General features: G+C 39.7%; 1 long non-coding RNA gene across 2 annotated transcripts; it reads right to left on the bottom strand.

Annotated features, from left to right (window-relative positions):
• Positions 1–5,089: 5,089 nt before the first annotated feature.
• On the bottom strand, positions 5,090–14,003 carry LOC117293062. Of its 2 annotated transcripts, XR_004519352.1 has the most exons (8): positions 11,938–14,003; positions 11,734–11,827; positions 10,067–10,828; positions 9,598–9,760; positions 7,986–9,197; positions 6,891–7,023; positions 6,153–6,401; positions 5,090–5,908 (listed from the first exon to the last, which is right to left on the bottom strand). It is a non-coding gene; the product is annotated as an uncharacterized LOC117293062 (long non-coding RNA). The 2 variants fall into 2 exon arrangements; XR_004519351.1 differs by having other exon boundaries at positions 7,986–9,760.
• Between the last annotated feature and the right edge of the window lie 5,974 nt (positions 14,004–19,977).

Here is a 19,977-nt window from a genome sequence, read left to right on the forward strand (position 1 = left end):
TGGCCAAGTAAATAGCAGCCGCTTGGCCAAGTAAATAGCAGCCGCTTGGCCAAGTAAATAGCAGCCGCTTGGCCAAGTAAATAGCAGCCGCTTGGCCAAGTAAATAGCAGCCGCTTGGCCAAGTAAATAGCAGCCGCTTGGCCAAGTAAATAGCAGCCGCTTGGCCAAGTAAATAGCAGCCGCTTGGCCAAGTAAATAGCAGCCGCTTGGCCAAGTAAATAGCAGCCGCTTGGCCAAGTAAATAGCAGCCGCTTGGCCAAGTAAATAGCAGCCGCTTGGCCAAGTAAATAGCAGCCGCTTGGCCAAGTAAATAGCAGCCGCTTGGCCAAGTAAATAGCAGCCGCTTGGCCAAGTAAATAGCAGCCGCTTGGCCAAGTAAATAGCAGCCGCTTGGCCAAGTAAATAGCAGCCGCTTGGCCAAGTAAATAGCAGCCGCTTGGCCAAGTAAATAGCAGCCGCTTGGCCAAGTAAATAGCAGCCGCTTGGCCAAGTAAATAGCAGCCGCTTGGCCAAGTAAATAGCAGCCGCTTGGCCAAGTAAATAGCAGCCGCTTGGCCAAGTAAATAGCAGCCGCTTGGCCAAGTAAATAGCAGCCGCTTGGCCAAGTAAATAGCAGCCGCTTGGCCAAGTAAATAGCAGCCGCTTGGCCAAGTAAATAGCAGCCGCTTGGCCAAGTAAATAGCAGCCGCTTGGCCAAGTAAATAGCAGCCGCTTGGCCAAGTAAATAGCAGCCGCTTGGCCAAGTAAATAGCAGCCGCTTGGCCAAGTAAATAGCAGCCGCTTGGCCAAGTAAATAGCAGCCGCTTGGCCAAGTAAATAGCAGCCGCTTGGCCAAGTAAATAGCAGCCGCTTGGCCAAGTAAATAGCAGCCGCTTGGCCAAGTAAATAGCAGCCGCTTGGCCAAGTAAATAGCAGCCGCTTGGCCAAGTAAATAGCAGCCGCTTGGCCAAGTAAATAGCAGCCGCTTGGCCAAGTAAATAGCAGCCGCTTGGCCAAGTAAATAGCAGCCGCTTGGCCAAGTAAATAGCAGCCGCTTGGCCAAGTAAATAGCAGCCGCTTGGCCAAGTAAATAGCAGCCGCTTGGCCAAGTAAATAGCAGCCGCTTGGCCAAGTAAATAGCAGCCGCTTGGCCAAGTAAATAGCAGCCGCTTGGCCAAGTAAATAGCAGCCGCTTGGCCAAGTAAATAGCAGCCGCTTGGCCAAGTAAATAGCAGCCGCTTGGCCAAGTAAATAGCAGCCGCTTGGCCAAGTAAATAGCAGCCGCTTGGCCAAGTAAATAGCAGCCGCTTGGCCAAGTAAATAGCAGCCGCTTGGCCAAGTAAATAGCAGCCGCTTGGCCAAGTAAATAGCAGCCGCTTGGCCAAGTAAATAGCAGCCGCTTGGCCAAGTAAATAGCAGCCGCTTGGCCAAGTAAATAGCAGCCGCTTGGCCAAGTAAATAGCAGCCGCTTGGCCAAGTAAATAGCAGCCGCTTGGCCAAGTAAATAGCAGCCGCTTGGCCAAGTAAATAGCAGCCGCTTGGCCAAGTAAATAGCAGCCGCTTGGCCAAGTAAATAGCAGCCGCTTGGCCAAGTAAATAGCAGCCGCTTGGCCAAGTAAATAGCAGCCGCTTGGCCAAGTAAATAGCAGCCGCTTGGCCAAGTAAATAGCAGCCGCTTGGCCAAGTAAATAGCAGCCGCTTGGCCAAGTAAATAGCAGCCGCTTGGCCAAGTAAATAGCAGCCGCTTGGCCAAGTAAATAGCAGCCGCTTGGCCAAGTAAATAGCAGCCGCTTGGCCAAGTAAATAGCAGCCGCTTGGCCAAGTAAATAGCAGCCGCTTGGCCAAGTAAATAGCAGCCGCTTGGCCAAGTAAATAGCAGCCGCTTGGCCAAGTAAATAGCAGCCGCTTGGCCAAGTAAATAGCAGCCGCTTGGCCAAGTAAATAGCAGCCGCTTGGCCAAGTAAATAGCAGCCGCTTGGCCAAGTAAATAGCAGCCGCTTGGCCAAGTAAATAGCAGCCGCTTGGCCAAGTAAATAGCAGCCGCTTGGCCAAGTAAATAGCAGCCGCTTGGCCAAGTAAATAGCAGCCGCTTGGCCAAGTAAATAGCAGCCGCTTGGCCAAGTAAATAGCAGCCGCTTGGCCAAGTAAATAGCAGCCGCTTGGCCAAGTAAATAGCAGCCGCTTGGCCAAGTAAATAGCAGCCGCTTGGCCAAGTAAATAGCAGCCGCTTGGCCAAGTAAATAGCAGCCGCTTGGCCAAGTAAATAGCAGCCGCTTGGCCAAGTAAATAGCAGCCGCTTGGCCAAGTAAATAGCAGCCGCTTGGCCAAGTAAATAGCAGCCGCTTGGCCAAGTAAATAGCAGCCGCTTGGCCAAGTAAATAGCAGCCGCTTGGCCAAGTAAATAGCAGCCGCTTGGCCAAGTAAATAGCAGCCGCTTGGCCAAGTAAATAGCAGCCGCTTGGCCAAGTAAATAGCAGCCGCTTGGCCAAGTAAATAGCAGCCGCTTGGCCAAGTAAATAGCAGCCGCTTGGCCAAGTAAATAGCAGCCGCTTGGCCAAGTAAATAGCAGCCGCTTGGCCAAGTAAATAGCAGCCGCTTGGCCAAGTAAATAGCAGCCGCTTGGCCAAGTAAATAGCAGCCGCTTGGCCAAGTAAATAGCAGCCGCTTGGCCAAGTAAATAGCAGCCGCTTGGCCAAGTAAATAGCAGCCGCTTGGCCAAGTAAATAGCAGCCGCTTGGCCAAGTAAATAGCAGCCGCTTGGCCAAGTAAATAGCAGCCGCTTGGCCAAGTAAATAGCAGCCGCTTGGCCAAGTAAATAGCTTTGTCCTTTGTCCTTTGTCCTTTGTCCTTTGTCCTTTGTCCTTTGTCCTTTGTCCTTTGTCCTTTGTCCTTTGTCCTTTGTCCTTTGTCCTTTGTCCTTTGTCCTTTGTCCTTTGTCCTTTGTCCTTTGTCCTTTGTCCTTTGTCCTTTGTCCTTTGTCCTTTGTCCTTTGTCCTTTGTCCTTTGTCCTTTGTCCTTTGTCCTTTGTCCTTTGTCCTTTGTCCTTTGTCCTTTGTCCTTTGTCCTTTGTCCTTTGTCCTTTGTCCTTTGTCCTTTGTCCTTTGTCCTTTGTCCTTTGTCCTTTGTCCTTTGTCCTTTGTCCTTTGTCCTTTGTCCTTTGTCCTTTGTCCTTTGTCCTTTGTCCTTTGTCCTTTGTCCTTTGTCCTTTGTCCTTTGTCCTTTGTCCTTTGTCCTTTGTCCTTTGTCCTTTGTCCTTTGTCCTTTGTCCTTTGTCCTTTGTCCTTTGTCCTTTGTCCTTTGTCCTTTGTCCTTTGTCCTTTGTCCTTTGTCCTTTGTCCTTTGTCCTTTGTCCTTTGTCCTTTGTCCTTTGTCCTTTGTCCTTTGTCCTTTGTCCTTTGTCCTTTGTCCTTTGTCCTTTGTCCTTTGTCCTTTGTCCTTTGTCCTTTGTCCTTTGTCCTTTGTCCTTTGTCCTTTGTCCTTTGTCCTTTGTCCTTTGTCCTTTGTCCTTTGTCCTTTGTCCTTTGTCCTTTGTCCTTTGTCCTTTGTCCTTTGTCCTTTGTCCTTTGTCCTTTGTCCTTTGTCCTTTGTCCTTTGTCCTTTGTCCTTTGTCCTTTGTCCTTTGTCCTTTGTCCTTTGTCCTTTGTCCTTTGTCCTTTGTCCTTTGTCCTTTGTCCTTTGTCCTTTGTCCTTTGTCCTTTGTCCTTTGTCCTTTGTCCTTTGTCCTTTGTCCTTTGTCCTTTGTCCTTTGTCCTTTGTCCTTTGTCCTTTGTCCTTTGTCCTTTGTCCTTTGTCCTTTGTCCTTTGTCCTTTGTCCTTTGTCCTTTGTCCTTTGTCCTTTGTCCTTTGTCCTTTGTCCTTTGTCCTTTGTCCTTGTCCTTTGTCCTTTGTCCTTTGTCCTTTGTCCTTTGTCCTTTGTCCTTTGTCCTTTGTCCTTTGTCCTTTGTCCTTTGTCCTTTGTCCTTTGTCCTTTGTCCTTTGTCCTTTGTCCTTTGTCCTTTGTCCTTTGTCCTTTGTCCTTTGTCCTTTGTCCTTTGTCCTTTGTCCTTTGTCCTTTGTCCTTTGTCCTTTGTCCTTTGTCCTTTGTCCTTTGTCCTTTGTCCTTTGTCCTTTGTCCTTTGTCCTTTGTCCTTTGTCCTTTGTCCTTTGTCCTTTGTCCTTTGTCCTTTGTCCTTTGTCCTTTGTCCTTTGTCCTTTGTCCTTTGTCCTTTGTCCTTTGTCCTTTGTCCTTTGTCCTTTGTCCTTTGTCCTTTGTCCTTTGTCCTTTGTCCTTTGTCCTTTGTCCTTTGTCCTTTGTCCTTTGTCCTTTGTCCTTTGTCCTTTGTCCTTTGTCCTTTGTCCTTTGTCCTTTGTCCTTTGTCCTTTGTCCTTTGTCCTTTGTCCTTTGTCCTTTGTCCTTTGTCCTTTGTCCTTTGTCCTTTGTCCTTTGTCCTTTGTCCTTTGTCCTTTGTCCTTTGTCCTTTGTCCTTTGTCCTTTGTCCTTTGTCCTTTGTCCTTTGTCCTTTGTCCTTTGTCCTTTGTCCTTTGTCCTTTGTCCTTTGTCCTTTGTCCTTTGTCCTTTGTCCTTTGTCCTTTGTCCTTTGTCCTTTGTCCTTTGTCCTTTGTCCTTTGTCCTTTGTCCTTTGTCCTTTGTCCTTTGTCCTTTGTCCTTTGTCCTTTGTCCTTTGTCCTTTGTCCTTTGTCCTTTGTCCTTTGTCCTTTGTCCTTTGTCCTTTGTCCTTTGTCCTTTGTCCTTTGTCCTTTGTCCTTTGTCCTTTGTCCTTTGTCCTTTGTCCTTTGTCCTTTGTCCTTTGTCCTTTGTCCTTTGTCCTTTGTCCTTTGTCCTTTGTCCTTTGTCCTTTGTCCTTTGTCCTTTGTCCTTTGTCCTTTGTCCTTTGTCCTTTGTCCTTTGTCCTTTGTCCTTTGTCCTTTGTCCTTTGTCCTTTGTCCTTTGTCCTTTGTCCTTTGTCCTTTGTCCTTTGTCCTTTGTCCTTTGTCCTTTGTCCTTTGTCCTTTGTCCTTTGTCCTTTGTCCTTTGTCCTTTGTCCTTTGTCCTTTGTCCTTTGTCCTTTGTCCTTTGTCCTTTGTCCTTTGTCCTTTGTCCTTTGTCCTTTGTCCTTTGTCCCAAATACCACAATATACCACTGCATCTCATTACAAGAGATTTAATACAGTTTAGTTGATCCTGACAAAATATGTTTAGTGATAAACCCCTGCTTTACTTATCAACGTTGTAATGAGGTACTTCATAAACCAGCATAAAACTTAATCATACTTGCAATGAGGTACTTCATTGCAAATTATGATATTCTTGCATACTTGTAATGAAGTACCTCATTACAAGAATGCAATCGTTCATAGAAATACATGTACAAGTAATATACATGTATTTGGTCAAGATACTTGCAATGAAGTACCTCATTGCAAGTATGTTGACAACATTCTTAGTAAACTTCTTAGTGAACAATCTTCATTGTTCCTGAAGATGATCATCTTGTGCTGAAGTTCAATCTTGCTGCAGATGATTTCTGGAAGATCAAGTCCTACATCTTTGTCCATATGAAGAGTTGTTCGCAATGAAGACGTCAAAATCAAATGTTCAATGTTGTTCGCATCCTCAGATGAATTACTCAAATGTTTCACTAAATGTCCACTTCGAACAGTTGATTCCGAGTTCAGGGAGTCAAATTGTTTAACGACATTATGATCTATAGATATTAATGTTCCGTCCTAGCAATTATCTTGTGCATGAATGATCTCATGCTGTGAACTGCCTCCGTTTATCTGTTGTACTTGGTTTGACGACTGACGAACAGGACTTCCCTGAACATCATATTCTCGCTACATCAAGAAGAACTGGTCCTTCTTGGAAGTATTGAAGAAGTAAAACAGCATGGCATCTTGGCTCATCAAACCTTGCTCATCAGATGATCTTAATCTTATCAGTGAACATCTAATACATGAGGATAAAAGTGTAAAAGAAAAAAGTACAATTTCAACTCAAACATTTTCAAGCAAGCTAGAGACCACATAACATTATGACTGATCTTATTAGTCGGAAACTATTCACCTTTGTAATAGTTGTATGATTCATGTGAGAATTTTCAACAATTGCCACCAAATACTAGAGCCAAATACATGTATTTTTTTCAAAGTTAACTGCGATGAAATTGCATCAGTGATTGTGTATACCATACCATCAAAGGAGCACACAGCCTTCGTCAGTCAGATGTTTCTAGCAGTTAGTTCTGCCCATCTAAGTGGTGAGTAGATGCAAGTACAAAGACGTCACTCTCCTGACCTCCGACATGCAAGTACAAAGACGACCTCTTCTGACAAGCAAGTACAAAGACAACCTCTCCTGACCTCCGACAAGACTACATCATCAGCGTCTTTGTGTTCCATGTTGACATCAAGCAAACATCTTAGCAAATCCAGATGATAACCTAAGACACAACAACAATTAAAAAATTGTATTGAAATCTGCCAAACGCTTACATTTTTTCTAGTTCACCACTAAACAAAAACACTTTGCTTTTCATTTTAAAGGCAGTAGACACTATTGGTAATTACTCAAAATAATTATTGGCATAAAACCTTTCTTGGTGACGAGTAATGGGGAGAGGTTGATGATATAAAACGTTGTGAGAAACGGCTCCCTCTAAAGTGCCATAGTTATCGAGAAAGAAGTAATTTTCCATGAATTTGATTTCGAGACCTCACATTTTAGAACTTGAGGTCTCGAAATCAACCATCTCAAAGCGCACAACTTTGTGTGACAAGGGTTACTTTTTCTTTCATTATTATCTCGCAAGTTCGATGACCGATGGAGCTCAAATTTTCACAGGTTTGTTATTTTATGCATATGTTGAGATATACCAACTGTGAAGGCTTTGACACTTACCAATAGTGTCCACTGCCTTTAAAGATCTTACCTTGAAGTTGCTTACTGCAGATTGGTAGTAAGTACTTGGATGTCATTCCCTCTAGCCAAGCCACAACCCGGTTTGATGCCTTCAATCGCCATGCTGTTGGAGGAACACTGCATCAGAACGATTTCTTGACAATCTGGAATAATAATACATCAAGTCAACATTGGATCAACAGCTTGGTCAAATTAACAAATAAGTCTTCAAAGTTAAACTTTAGTAAAAGTGTTTTCCAAAGGCAAGTTTTTCACTAATCATCAGAAAATGCCTAAATTTAATCATGATAACATCAGTCTTAAAGCCATTATACACTTTCGGTAAACAGTATTGTCCAAGTCCCACACTTCGTGTATCACAACTTATATATAAAATAACAATCCTGTGGAAATTTAGGCTCAATCGGACATCGGAGTCGGGAGAAAATAACGGGAAAACCCACTCCTGTTTTCGCGCGTTTCGCCGTGTCATGACATGTGTTTATAACAAATCCGTAATTCTCGCTAACGAGAATTTATATTGTTTTGCCGTTTTCTCAAAAAGTAAAGCACTTCATGGACTAATATTTCAAGAGAAGTCTTTCACCATTACCTTCTGTAAACCCTGTAAATTATTTATAAATCGGTGAACTTTGTTTTTCTTCTTCTGTACCGAAAGGGTCCAATGGCTTTAAAAGACGATTATATTCCTACTTTTGGGAATTATGATATGGATTTTTGAACACCAAAATGTTCACATAAACTTAACATGAAAAGTGTTAACAAAATTGTATACATGTTGCACCTGCAGATGTATAGTGACTGGACAAGTGAAAAATACTTTTCGAAAGTTTTTTTTGTTTGTTTAGCAAACACGTATTCAAGCCATTCATTCAAACAAATCCTCACCAATGTAGGTGTTTAAGAAGAAGTTATTCTTGTCCAACATATATTCAAAAGAAATTTCAATCAAATGCATTTGAAATGATTCAACACCCAAAAACTTTCCAAGTTTCAAAACTTTCCAAGTTTCAAAACTTTCCAAGTTTCAAAACTTCCCAAGTTTCAAAACTTCCCAAGTTTCAAAACTTTCCAAGTTGCAAGACAAGTACAAATTAGTTCTTACCTTGACTTTGCCTTGACTAAGTTGTTGATGAGTACATGTACATCCCTCGCACAACAGCACATCTCCGTTCCTGTTTACAGCTTGTTGACAGCTCCATGTTGTCATGGTTCCCATTGACAGCGCTATGATGAGTAGATGTCATCCCTCACACAGCGGCACACCTCAATGTTGTCATGGTTCCCATTGACAGCTCGTTGATGAGTAGATGTATGTCCCTGACACAGTGACACAGCTCAATGTTGTCATGGTTCCTGATGACAGGTCATTGATGAGTAGATGTACAACCCTCACGAAGAGGCAAAGCTCCATGTTGCCATGGTTCCTGTTGACAGCTTGTTGATGAGTAGATGTACGACCCTCACGGAGAGGCAAAGCTCGCTGATGAGTAGATGTACGTCCCTGACACGGTGACACAGCTTAATGTTGTCATGGTTCCTGTTGACAGCTCGTTAATTAGTAGATGTCCTTCCCTCACAGAGCTGCACACCTTCGTGTTGTCATGGTTCCCATTGACAGCGCGTTGATAAGTAGATGTATGTCCCTGACACAGTGACACAGCTCAATGTAGTCATGGTTCCTGTTGAGAGGTCATTGATGAGTATAGGTACGTCCCTCACAGAGAGGCACACCTCCGTGTTGTCATGGTTCATGTTGACAGGTCATTGATGAGTAGATGTACATCCCTCACATAGCGACACAGCTCAATGTTGTCATGGTTCATGTTGACAGGTCATTGATGAGTAGTTGACGTCCCTCACAGGGCGGCACAGCTCAATGTTGTCATGGTTCCTGGTGACAGCTCATTGATGAGTAGATGTACGTCCCTCACAGGGCGGCACAGCTCAATGTTGTCATGATTCCTGGTGACAGCTTGTTGATGAGTAGATCTACGTCCCTCACAGCTCCATGTTGTCATGGTTCCCAGTGACAGCTCATTGATGAGTAGATGTTCGTCCCTCACAGAGTGGCACAGCTCCATGTTGTCATGGTTCCCAGTGACAGCTCATTGATGAGTAGATGTACGTCCCTCACAGAGCGGCACAGCTCAATGTTGTCATGGTTCCCAGTGACAGCTCATTGATGAGTAGATGTACATCCCTCACAGAGCGACACAGCTCAATGTTGTCATGGTTCCCAGTGACAGCTCATTGATGAGTAGATGTCATCCCTCTGAGCTTTGAGAATCTCTGAGCGTTGAACCTGTGGAGTATTCTTCCAAAAAGCATACAGACTGCCTCGTGTTAGAACATCTTAACACTAGGTTTATTTGTTTGCAACAGTCAAAATAAGCAACATGTATGAATCTTCAAATGCTAATTCCTTGACACTTCAGTATTTAAGATAGAAGTATATTTCCTCTTTTTCATTGTGTCTCACGTATTAGTATTTAAATATTTCTTCAAATTGTTCAATAGAACTAGATATTTTTGTGTATACATGTACACTTCGCATTATGGATATAAATGTAGAGTTGAACTAAAATTAAATTGAAGTATTTCTCTGGAGGAATTGGTACTGATACTAATTTGGTAATTATTGATCTTTCAGATTGAAACTGATCCATTTTATTCTCAATAATTATCACAAATACGATTTGATTAAGTCAACTTACCATTTGAAATGCCACATCTCACTGCCTTCTTACCATAACACACCTATCCAAGGTCCTCCAGGTTCCAACTGATAGCCGCAATGATGTCACTCCCTGCACCATGATGTCACTCCCTGCGACGTGATGTCACTCCTTGCACCGTAATGTCACTTCATCTTCAGTCCTGAAAACAAATCAAATTTCATTTTTTGAAACATGTTAACCTTACAAATTATTCTTCAAAGACTACAAATATGAAATGTTTTGCAATCTAACGATGCATCACTGGGCTAATGTTGACGCCCCAATAAGTTTGACAATAAATAGTTCCGGTTTGACTGCATACAAAACAACGGCATTTGTGACTCAGGATAAACTTCATCAAGGCAGCATGCTCAACTTCAAAGAAAAAACCTTATGTTTGTAAAAGTTTTGGTCAAACAGATCAATTAAACATAGAGTCATGGTACAAATTACAGGCCTAGATTACCCCAAGATTCCATTCTTTAACTTGTTAATGAGTAGACGTCATTCTTCTTACAGCAAGACACACCTCTGATGTGAATCTCCGAGCGTTGAACCTGTGGAATATTCTTCCAAAAAAGCATAAAGACTGCCCCGTGTTAGAACAATTCAAAAAATAAAATACAACTATAAAGGCGAATTCGTTTAAAGAAAGATATACATAGACTTATGTTATTGTGTTCTTTGGTTAATTTTTTCTTCTTGATTAGTTCCACATTAACACTAGGGTACAAAATAAGCAACTAGTGTATGACACTTATATATAAGTATTTCAGATAAAAGTATTTTTGCTCTTTTTCATTGTGTCTCATTTAATAATTATTCTTTATAATTCTTCACATCACTTTGTTTAATAGACCTCTATATATTTACATTTATAAATGTACACTTCGCATTATAAAAATACATTTAGAGTTGCATTGATGTAGTTCCTGGGAGGAATTAATACTGATACTAATTTGGAAACTATTTAGATTTCATATTGAAACTGTTCCATTTTATTCTCAATAATTATCATAAAAATGATTCGTTTAAGTCTAACTTACCATTTGAAATGCCACATCTCACTGCCTTCTTACCCTACACACCTATCCAAGGTCCTCCAGGTTCCAACTGATAGCCGCAATGATGTCACTCCCTGCGCTGTGATGTCACTCCCTGCGCCGAGATGTCACTCCCTGCGCCGAGATGTCACTCCCTGCGCCATAATGTCACTCCATCTTCAATCCTGAAAACAAATCAAATTTCACTTTTTGAAACATGTTCACCTTACAAATTATTCTTTCAAGAACACATATACACAAGCTACAAATTCTTGTAAAAAAGCAAATATGAAACATTATTATGGGCTTATGTTGAAGTCTTAACAAGTTTTAAAACAAATGGGGGGTTTGACTGAATACAAAACAACAGCAGTTGTGACTCAATGTTAACTTCTTCAAGGTACATCTTAACTCCACAGAAAAAATCTTATGTTTGTAAAGGTTTTGGTTAAACAGATATTCATAAATACCTAAGACAGTTTAGCTTTTCCTATTGGTGGAGAGCGCGCCGTCATCACGTTGGTGTGTATAAACCTTCGTTAATGACCAGTAAAAAGTGTTGAAACATGGGCATGACACGCAAGCTTGCACCTGTTCTTATAAGACAGTTTCTTCATTCTTATTGGTCGAGAGCAACGGCTGAAACAGTTGTGCCACATCACGCGATTTGCGCAACGCCCACAGCATTCCCTTATAAGTAGTTGTTTACCCGAGGGCGGCGGACGGCTTTACCATTTCATAGCTGGAGGGGTGTTGTGTTGAAAGAAATCATTAAACAATTTTTTGCATTTATTTTACTTTTTGACCAAAAAGTGTGGATGTTTTGACCAAAAAGGTGTTTTTGAGTGGGAATCAAAGTGTGTTTAATCGGTTTTGAACTAGTTGTTTAAACCCGCCGAGGCCTGGTTCTTGATAATTTACCTCAACTTCGTCTCGGTAAAGTTATCAAGAACCAGGCCTCGTTGGGATAAAACTAGTTGAAAACCTCTTCACCACACATTGATTCCCTTATTAAACAGAGAGACATGGTACAAATTAAAAGCCTACTTTAAGGTTGAGTCATCAAGCCGAGTTGAAAGAGAAATCTTACCCCAAGATTCCATTCTTTAACTTGTTAATGAGTAGTCGACGTCATTTTTCTTACAGCAAGACACACCTCTGATGTGAATCTTTGAGCGTTGAACCTGTGGAATTTTTGGTTAAACAGATAGTAAATTAAACATAGAGTCATGGTACAAATGACAGGCCTACATTTAGATTAAGTTATCAAGCTGAAATAATAGAGAAGTCTTACCCCAGTATTCCATCCTTTAACTTGTTAATGAGTAGACGTCATTCTTACAGCAAGACACACCTCTGATGTGAATCTCCGAGTGTTGAACCTGTGGAATATTTTTCCAAAAAGCATATAAAGACTGCCACGTGTTAGAACAATTAAAAAAATAAAATACAACTAGAAAGGTTAATTCGTTTAAAAAAAGATACACATAATAACTTTTGTTATTGTATTCTTTGGTTCATGTTTTGTTCTTGATTACTTCCACATTAACGCTAGGCTTATTTTGATTGCAGCAATCAAAATAAGCAACATGTATATATCTTATATATAAGTATTTCAGATAAAAGTATTTTTGCTCTTTTTCCTTGTGTCTCATGTAATTATTATTCTTTATAATTCTTCACATATCTTTGTTTAATAGACCTCACTATTTACTTCTATAAATGTACACTTCGCATTATGAAAATAAATTCATAGTTGAATTGAATTGAAGTATTTCTCAGGAAGAATTTGTATTGATAATAATTTGGTAATTATTGGTCTTTCAGATTGAAACTAATCCGTCTCATTCTTAATAATTATCATAAATATGCTGTGTGTAAGTCAACTTACCATTTAAAATGTCACATCTCACCGACTTCTTACCATAACACTCCTTGCGCCATGAGGTAACTACGCAATGATTTTACTCCCTGCGCCATGATGTCACTACGCCATGATGTCACTCAGTGCGCCATGATGTCACTACACATGTCACTCCTTGCGCCATGATTGTCACTCCTTGCGCCATGATTGTCACTCCTTGCGCCATGATTGTCACTCCCTGTTTGGTCAGTTTAAACGCCAGCTTTCAACCAATCTAAAAGAGGTGAACTGTTGTCCATTGACCAGTACACCCATCTGATGCCATCTCAGCCCTTGCTCACAGCGTGCCATCATTGCGGTAATCAAAACAGAAAAGAAAAACAAATCTATAATCTCAATTCAATACAAATATTTGGGAGGTTATTTGAGGTGCATAATTGAAACCATTGTTATATGATCCAGTGTGAGTAATTAGTGGATTAGAGATGATGCAACATGAAAAGAAAGAGGTGGAAAAATAATGTTAGCTGGTTAATATAATGCAGAGTTATTTGGTGCAAGTGCGTTGTGCTCAAGTGCATTACATACGCATCTGCGCATATTTTCCTTTACAGTTAAATGACATCCATTTAATGTTTCTTGCGATTCCAATCCAACACAACAGTCTGGACTACAGTGCCGGGAACCGATGATCATCGATGCTGACCCCCTATTATTGGTGTGTATCTTGAGGCGACCTCAGTAAAGACTAATTTCACTCCTGGTGCATGCGTACAGAGACTAGAAGCAAACATCACGTGGCTGGTTGAACTCATCAAGTGCACTCAGGGTGAAGGGGGCACATGAAAGTAAACAGAAAACAAATATCTTTATGGTTTCTTAATTTAGGCCAGGTCATATGTTTTTCAAAATTTAAAGTTTTCAATTGTTATTTCAATTCAAGTGTGTTTAGGGGCCTACACTTATTATGATAATAAATCAGGGAAATTATTAACATGCATTACCCTAAATTTCTAACATGATATTGAAGGCCTGCTTGAACGAAAATTTCAACTCATGAACTTTGCTGATGTTCATTTAAAATGTTTTCAATCAATAAGGAAATTGAGTCATTTGACTGTAACTAGATTTTAATTGTGTAGAAAAACAATCATTTTGAATACTCAATTATCTAGGGCTTTTCTGAAAGATTCGCGAAAAGCTCCATTTTGTCATCACTCATGTTGTGTCAGAGTTCGGAGCTCTAATTTGTATAGGAGGTATGGGAGGTATAACAAAGAAAACTCCTAGACATGGCATCAAAGCATTGTCATTTTGACGCACGCCCTCAACGGCAGAATTCTTTTTTAGTTTTTCAAAACCTTGATTTTCTAATCGATAATTATGAAAAATTCAGAAATGTACACATATTAAAGTAACATTTAAACGGTGAACAACTCATTATAAACAAGTTAAAATAGCATTTCCATTAAAAAACGTTCCGCTCAAGTAGCTGTTTAAAGCCATTGGACCCTTTCGGTACAGAAAAAAAAAAAAAAAAAAAAAAGTTCACAGATTTACAAATAACTTACAGGGTTTACAGAAGGTAGTGGTGAAATACTTCTCTTGAAATATTATTCCATGAAATGGTTTACTTTTTGAGAAAACAGTAAAACAATATCAATTCTCGTTAACGAGAATGACAGATTTATTTTAAACACATGTCATGAAACGGCGAAACGCGCGGATACAAGGGTTGGTTTTCCCGTTATTTTCTCCCGACTCCGATGACCGATTAAGCCCAAATTTTCACAGGTTTGTTATTTGATATAGAAGTTGTGATACACGAAGTGTGGGCCTTGGACAATACTGTTTACCGAAAGGGTCCAATGGCTTTAACTGACATTGTGTTACAATTTAGGCACTTCTTAGATGTATATTTTATGGTCAAAGAGTTGGGTTGACTTACCAAGTAATTATTAGATGGAAATTCACTCCTGGCGCATGCAAACAGGGACTGGAAGTAAACATCACGAGATCGTGGCTGGTTGAATTCGTTAAGCGCACTCAGGGTAAAGGACCACATGAAAGAAAAGAGAGAAAACAATATTAAGAAAACAACCCTTTATATTAGTTATTAGTTAGGGCCAGGACATGTTTTTCATGATGCGAGTACAATCATAGGTGAGGTTCATATAAAATAAAGTTTGGCAGTTTTTATTTCCACTCAAATGTGCTCATATTTATTCCGATAAAAAAACATAAATTTTAGAACAAATTGCAAAAGGGATTACTTCAGACAGAAATTTGTTTGTTTGAAAAAACATCTTACTTGAAACCTTTTTAATCCTAACCAAAGTGTAACAGCGAGAGTGTTAAGATATATTACCCTAAATTTCTAACATGATATTAACTGACAGTGTGATAAAATATAAACACTTCTTAACTGCACCACTTCAAGATGTATATTTTGTGGCCAAAGAGTTGGGCTGACTTACTCAGGAATATGGCACTCATGATGCATGCACACAGGGACTAGAAGCAAACATCACAAGATCGAATTGGTTGGTTGAATTCACACTCAGGGTAAATGGGTACATGAAAGAAAAGCAAAAACAAATATTTAGTAAACAAGTATTCATTTTTATTACTTAATTAAGGCTTGCAAAAGTAAAACATGTGTTGACAAGATTGAAAAGGGGAGCATATTATTTTCTCCCACTGGCATTTAATACTTTGAGAAAAAAATGCTTAAGGCATATAAACTTTGGGTTTTGGGAATCATTTGATTGTTTTAATTCCGTCTAGAAAATACAACAAAACTAATCTCTGAAACATCCTTTCCAAAGGTGGTAACGTTTTGAAGATATTGACAAAAATCTGGAGGCTGTCCATGCAGGCAGAGAACAACCAGTAATTGGAAACGCAATCTGAGAAAATATTTTTGCAAAAACATTTCTCAGATTAAAATTTTGAATCCCTTTTCTTTAACTACGTTCCTTTGAAGGGAATTGTTTCTCAAAATGTTATTCATTACAGCTGCAGTAACTTTTTTAGTCATTAATTTCTGGAGTAATTACCAAAGGTTTACCCTCCATTTAAGGATCAATGCAGAATAACACCAAGGCCCAATTAATGGCGCTTACAGAATCAGGAAATTCTGTGCTCACATCAAGCGTATTACGCAGGTTCACTGGGATTTGTTCCTGTGCGTATATGCATAGTCCACTTTACAAGGCTTTTTTCGCTATGGCTAGCACAGAAATATACAATTTATGGTGATCGCAAATGCAAAACTTGCATTTGCGGTAAGCAGGAGCCATGAAATTAGGCCCAGGTCGCTGTGTAGTATCTTTAAAAAAAGAATGATTTGACAGGATTTAACGTACCTCACCCAAATTGATGACGCAAGCTGACTAGTCAGAGGCTAGCTGGATACACACGTCCAGTCAGCACCATTTAAAGACACTGGACACATTGGTAGTTGTCAAAGACCAGTCTTCTCACTTGGTGTATCTGAACATGCATAAAATAACAAACCTGTGGAAATTTGAGCTCAATTGGTCGTTTTAATTACACTTGTTTTGGTGGCAGTTGCAATGTTTTTACAAAGTAATCCATCATTTTTAACATTCAAAATTTCAAATGGAATTGGGACAGACCCAGAGGAGTCATAAAATCTTTTTTTTTTTTTTTTTTGGGGGGGGGGGGGGGGGGAGTTCGGACCATGCTATTTGCTCAGAAAACAAAGATTCGCTTCAATTTGTGGAGAAACTCAAATGGTGAAGTAATTGCTTTACGATTCCTATCCATGAGAGCTTCGGGAGAGTGGGTCGTTTACGAATGTCCCAAGTGCAAAAAACAAATCCTGATGGTAACAAGACAGTTGCCATGCTATTTGATCCCCTCCCATAGCTATGGCACTGTATTTTTATGAAATGAATGCATTAAAAAATGCCTCAGACAATTTCGTTATTCCTATTGGTGGAGAGCACGTCACGTGGGGGTGTTTCAACGGTTGATTGACCAGCTGGATATATATAACCAGTTGTTTTTGGATACAGGACGTTGTTAGGTCGTTAGATATCGGCAAGATCTTGCAAATTGTGAAATTATGTCATGATGACTTCATCACAAGACTTGGTATTTTTGAAACTCAATTGGGACGTCTTCGATCTATTCATGCATTCAGTTAGTCTTTGGTTTGAACCCCCCCCCAATAATTTCATATAAAAAAGTACAACTTACTAAGCCAAATGACAAGAGAAAAGTTTCCGTATGGCGCCACCACTTTTTTACTCGTTATGAAATAATATAGTATCTAATTTACCTCAATGAGATATACCTTTTTGTAAAATTTAGTGAAAAAGTGGTGGCGCCATTCGGAAAGTTATCCCAATGGAGGCCCATGAGGAATGTTCTTATTACTCAAAATAATGTTTAGCATAAAACTTGTTGTCAAACAATATAGAGCTGTTGATGGTATTGTGATTAACGTAGTTCTCCAGAAAGAAGTAACTTTCTACGAATTTGATTTCAAGACTTCAGAATTAGATAAGACTGTTGAGGTCCCGAAATCATGCATCTAACTAAAACTAAAGCACACAGCTTCGTGTGACAAGGGTGTTTTTTCTTCAATTATTATCTCACAACTTCGACGATGAGTTCAAATCTTCACAAGTTCGTTTTTTATGCATAAAAAAAGGTCGAGATATACCAAATGAAAAGACTGGTCTTTGACAATATTACCAATGTGTCCAGTGTCTTTCAATTCATTCCAAATTTTTAAGGGCAGTGCGTATTTTTACAACATGAAAATTCGGTCAAAAATACCACACAAACAGCGCACAATTTCACAACATTATTCATGCACACAATTTCATACTTACAGATGTCCTTGACGAAGAAATTTGAAGGTTTCTGAGCTGGCTTGATCCACAAATTCCCAATCACCCAAAAGCGCGGGATCGCGGCCATCTTGTTGTCTTGTTCGTTGACGTCGAGTCTGAATACTTAAACCTAGCGCGCATCGGTTTATAAAGATCGCTGCAATGCGACACAAAAGACCACTCACTAAACGAGCCCAAAAAAGCCCAAAATTTCCACGTGCCACTTCCTACATTAGCGCAAATAGGATCGAACCGAAGCGTAATCAATTCCCCTTCCAAAAAAGCTTTCCACTGTTAACCAGTAACTTTGGAATCAAATTGAAACTAGGTAAACTGCACCTAAGAACAAAAGTTAACAACTTTTTAGGAAAAAGACTTTTTGAAAGATGGTATTTTAAAAACAGATTTCAAAAGACAGGCAGAGGGCGCACTTCATCGAGAAATTGCGTCACTCAAACTATTGAACTTCAACAACAAAACCCGAACCCCGATATTTTAAACACTTTCATGAGAAAACTTGTCAATTTGGTTGCCAAATTTTCAAAATATAACAAATCTTTCCCGAAATTTTCAATAATAGGCCTATATCAAGAATCGCCTTGTAAAAAGAATTGACAAACAGTAAAAGTTTACTCAACTGTCCTTGGTTTCTAGATGTTATGTCAGATTTTTGGCCCCAAACATTAAAAAATAGATTTTTTTGAGTGAATGGTATTTCAAAGAGTATCACCTGCTCTAGCGAACAAAAAGTTTAACTCAGGAACCATGACAAAAATTTAAAACGTTTCTTATAAAACACATAAGAATGGGTCACGTGTTTTTGTCGGGATATCCACAAAAACTAATTTTGAGCACTTTATTTCACTGCTACTAATAATTTGCGGACTTTTTAGAGCAATGGCTCAAATGAAAGCTTGTAACTTTCTCGACCCCTATCAAAATACCCATTGAATTTTAAATCAAAATTTTTGGGTCAAATCGGCCAAAAATCTGACATAGCATCTTTAATATGATCGGTCATTAGACCATGTTACCCATGACGTCACAGGCAAAGGTTTTATGGAACTTAAAACCCCATATTTATAGAAATAGCACTGTAATTTTTTATCAGGGATGGAAGAATTGTCAAGGCTCATGTTGTTCAGCTGTTACAGACCTAACACAACGTCTAACTGTTATTGACAAATTTTATGAATAACTAGTCTCTGAAACCTTGTTTTGCAAAAATCTGTTTTGTACATAAAACCAATGGTGAGACAGCAATGAGAGAATGTGTGCATTATAACATTTTGCATAGACTTTGAAAACAAAATAAGCATGATTAAAAACAAATGAAAATCTTGTAAGTTACATACAAGACAAGGATCCAATTTCATTGCTCTGCTTACAACCGAACTCTGCGCTAGTGATCGCCATTCTTCACTTACAGGACAAGCAACGAAGTTCTGCGCTAGCTGCTAAGCAAAGAATGTCTAGTAGTAAAGTAAACTACGCTAACGCACAAGGGAAAATTCTCTCCTAAGCTGACAGACACACTTGACATAAGCAACGTATTCCCTGCTTTCGTAAGCACAGATTCTTTGCTTACTGTAAGCACAGATTCTTTGCTTACTGTAAGCAGAGACATGCTATTTTGTGCTTACCCCGTACACGGCTAAGCACACAAAAAAAAAAATGATGTAACAATGTAAATCCATTCTGAACAGGCAAGCTGGCCACCTAACTTTCTTGCTAACCAGTGAAATACACTTAGGCTTCAGCAAATTCTTTTGCTACAGTTAACACAAAAAATGAGCTTAGCGCTATGAAATTGACCTCTGAACTTGATTTTGCCAATAGGTAAAGTTGATCTTAATATGAGTATCAATCTTAAAGGCAATGAACACCTTCGGTAATTGTCAAAGATGAGTATTCTCACTTGGTGTTTCCCAGCATATGCATAACAAAATGGTTGTTGAAGTTGCGAGAAAAATATGGAAGAAAAAACATCCTCGACGCACAAGTTGGTTGTGCGCTTTAGATGCCTTGAATTCAAGACCTCAGTGAGAAATTACAAAAACTAGTTTACTTCAGGGGAAGCTGTTTTGTTACAATGTTTTATAATAACAAACAGCTCTCCATTGATCAGTAGGGGCCTAGCAAGTAAGTTTTTATGCCCCCCCCCCCAATTTTTATTTGAGTGCAAATTTACCAATAGTGTCCAGTGCCTATAAATGCCAAGGGGTTGCCCAAGGGTTTTCAACATTTAAACCTAGACAGGGGGAGGGGTGTACAAGACCATTACACACTTTCGGAACAGAAAACAAAATAAAAGTTCACAGATTTACAAATTACTTTAAGGGTTTACAGAAGGTAATGGTAAAAGACTTCTCTTGAAATATTATTCCATCAAATGCTTTACTTTTTGAGAAAACATTAAAACAATTATCAATTCTAGACATCGAGAATTACCGATTTATAGTAAACACATGTCATGACACGGCGAAACATGCAGAAACAAGGGTGGGTTTTCTTGTTATTTTCCCCCACGACTCCCATGACCGATTGAGCCTAAATTATCACAGGTTTGTTATTTTATATACAAGTTGTGATACACGAAGTG

Source organism: Asterias rubens, chromosome 7 (assembly GCF_902459465.1).
Source record: "Asterias rubens chromosome 7, eAstRub1.3, whole genome shotgun sequence".
NCBI lineage: Eukaryota > Metazoa > Echinodermata > Asteroidea > Forcipulatida > Asteriidae > Asterias > Asterias rubens.